Here is a 3,767-nt window from a genome sequence, read left to right as displayed (position 1 = left end):
GCTCGCAGCATGCAACTGAAACTTCGATTGCTCGGCATGACGATGTTGTATTGCCGTTTAAGGGTAAATGTGTATGCATACATACTTGGACATTTGGCTGCCATGACCGCATAACGTTGTGCGTGTCTAGCATTCGGTAGGGCTCCAGTTCGAATCCTCGCTCATTAAAAACCAACTGCCATTGGAGGCGGCGTAAATCTCTAGATCTCTATATTTGAGGAACAACATCAAGACGGCCACCACATATTGGAGGAAGAGCTCGGCCAAAAATAACCGACAAATGGTGCTCGGGCCAATAATATATGTCTATATGTATATGTATACAAATACACTCTCGACTTTCTTGATAACACTAAAAATTATTTTTAAGATTCTCTTACAAAATAAAATCGCATACATTTATTGGTACATATGTATGTATATCTTTCTTTGTACAGATTTTTTTCGAATTTTCAGTTTAACCGGGAAGAAACATATATGTATGTATAAGTTTACAAATTTTATTGTTCAATGTTAGGCACAGTGTAATGTTTTTAGGCTTTTCCTACCAAAATTGTTAGGGAAATGATAAGAAGTAGGTTGTTCAATAAGTTTTGGGGTTCGATAAGAAAAACACAATTTTATGTATTGAAACGCACTATATTATTCAGTATAGTCCCCCCATAATCAATACGTTTTTGTTTTTTTTTTTTTTGTCGTTGCAACTAGCAAGTGCAGCACTCAGACATTAATTAAGTCCATTGTACTACACTTGAATTCCCTTTTAATTTTCTTTAAATCTACCCGATCTCCGAAGAAATCTTAACACATCCGTGGCAAAGACCTCAAACCTGATTCGAGCGAAGGCGGGGCAGACGCACAGGAAGGGGCCCGCCGTCTCATCCTCTCACAAGCTGGGCAGAGTACACTGTCTTAGATGCCCAACCTTTCCATGTGCTTTGCCCACAGAAAGTGGCCCGTCATCAGTCCAACCAGCCGTCTGCACTCCCCTCTGCTTAATGGCAGAAGGGTTTGCAACAGTCGATCGAACATGGCAGGTAACATCAGTTTAGTCCATCTGCAGCCTCTCTCAGCCTGCCAAGCTGGCTTGTGGGTGGTAGTTACCCATTTGCTAACCGTGGCTGTGATGGCCGCAGAAGGGAGTGGCAAACCGGGCTCTGGGCCAAAGAAGTTGGGCTAAGAGCCCATCTTAGCTGAGGAGTCAGAGGTCTAGTTACCCGCGATACCCACGTGTCCCGGGACCCATGTTAGCATCAGGCTATTATGTCTACCGACATAGTTCAGCCTAGATTTACAGGACTTGACTACCCCTGAAGTGGTTGGAGGGCTGTCTAAGGCCATAAGCATCAGTACACTTGCACCAACAGGATTTCAATTTATGAATTCTATCCCTGAAGAGAGCATCTGGAAGGGCTGCAGAATATGCTTCCACAGCTGTTATGACCTCATCATTTGATGATAAAAGCTTTCCACGCATGAAATTTCTTAGGCCCAGCAACAGATGGAAGTCGCTAGAATCCAAATCTAGTGAGACCGGTGGATGCTTCAATTGTCAAAATGCTCTTGTTATACGGTACATAGTCCTGATGAAACATTTTTTTTCTTTCGCAAACTGACTATTTTTTCACAATTTTCTCCTTCAGTTTATCTAAAAGGTTCAATAATATTCAGAATTTCTTGTTTTACCAGTTTGCAAGTAAAGAAAATTCCTTTCTTTCGCATTCCAAAAAACTGATGTTAACACCTCTTGGCCGGATCATTTTCATGCACTTCAACGACCCAATCAGCAAAGACACGACATTGTTAACTGGACTTTATAAGCCTTGTAAAATGCCTAATTTTAAATAACGACGAGGAATGGACAAACCTGGACTACACTTTCGGCTACAGCAGCAAGATTTTCGGCTGTTCACTAACTTGTCCCAACAGCTCAAATTTTTTCACCGAGATCTGTATTGCGGTCCGACAAGGTGCTTCACGATGACCCAAAAACGTTCAAGTTGTACGAACCGTCTCTGCCAAATTTTTACCATTTTTATAGTGAATTTTAATAATTTCAATAACACCTGTTATTGGAAAACCGTTCATAATAATTTTTTTATTTCTCATTAGCTTTATTTACAATCTGTCGTAAGACAATAGGTAAATGGTAATAATACATATAAGTAAAGTTGGTCCATCATTTGCAATTTGTCCTTTAAAGAATTTGTAAAAAGAATTCTAAAAATAGGTATTAACATTGCTAAATTAGACGTAAGGTCTAAACGGCAAATCCAAGGGATGGCATCTTTGTAGTCGTCGTGTTTCTTCGCTGTTGTCTAGCAAGTTGATGGCGAGAGCGTTAGGATAACAGTGTAATCTATTTATATATCTTGTGCTTTATTTTTTTATTTCATCTATCATAACTGCTATATTTAAGTCTTTGTGTATGTGCTTTTTTTAATATACCAGGGAACATTCGCTATTAGTCGTTGTGTTTTTGACTGATACCTTTGGAGCACCGCTACGCTCGATTTGAATACCGTACGACCAAACCGGTTTTAACATAATCTTGTAAAAAAGAATTTTATGCTCAAGCAGCCAGTACATTTTACGAGTTATTGTATATATACCTCCTGTCACCTGCCGCCCAGGAAGATATCACCCTGATAGAGGTGCGCTCATCAGAGGTGAAAACCGATTGGTAGTAGGTGACTTCAATGCATATCACGATCTTTGGCATTCAAGCCTACCAAACGATCGTAGGGGACATCAATTGGCAGAGCAGATAGACGATTCGACACTCACAGCAGTAAACGACGGCGCCCCTACCAGGGTAGAGGGCATCAGCAGCTCGCCTGACATAACAAGTGCTAGCACAGGTTTGATAAATAGCAGAACCTGGTGACCTATGTTATCGCTTACATCAGACCACTTGCCCATTATCATCTCGATCTCGATCGATCTCGATCAGCAGGCTAATCGGTCCATATGAGGATAATTCATTTTCAGACTAGTTTGGCTTGATGAATTAAAAACTATTTCATGGACAGCGCTGCGAAAAATTTTGCTGCATACATTAACCCCCTAACACACATTTCTATCATCTTGGCATTATAGTCCGGGGTGGACATTGCCTCCTCTACAATACGGTTCCATTCTTCTCGACAGCCCGCTTTAGCTCTATGTTGTGAAATTCTCACCTTTCGTATATCGTCTTCTACGCCTTGCAACCATCGTCTCCTTGGCCGGCGTCTTCTTCTTGCTCCTTCAGGATTTGCTTCAAATACTTTTTTGGTCGTTCTATCGCTGCTCATTATAAAAACGTGTCTCTACCGCCGTAATCTTTGGTACTTTATAGACTGAGTTACATTTCCTCCCGCGATTAAAACACTGAACTCGTGTCTATACCGCATATGGTACGTACTTCTTCTTCTTTATTTGCTAATTCAATTCCGAATATAGGCGATCATACAATTTATATGGTATGTACACATTTCTATAATAATGAAAAAAATAGCGGAACATTTTTTAGTACTAATTTCGGTCCGATAAACTCAATTATGAGTCGTTTATTTATCGTGTTAACCGGTGTCGGTTGGAAACACCAAGTCCTTCTCTTACGTGGAAGCTCAAGTCTCTACTTACGCCTTGTATGAATGCAAGGACGCTATTAGCAAACCTTTCGCCTAGAGTTGCATTTCGGCTCTATATTACCATTATAAAGCCAATTTTGTTGTATGGTGTCATAGTTTGGTGGAACTCACTAAAGAGGACGACATTGGTGA

The sequence above is a fragment of the Anastrepha obliqua genome, chromosome 1, assembly GCF_027943255.1.
Source record: "Anastrepha obliqua isolate idAnaObli1 chromosome 1, idAnaObli1_1.0, whole genome shotgun sequence".
NCBI lineage: Eukaryota > Metazoa > Arthropoda > Insecta > Diptera > Tephritidae > Anastrepha > Anastrepha obliqua.
The sequence above is the reverse complement of the archived record's forward strand: the minus strand, read 5'-3'. Positions refer to the sequence as shown.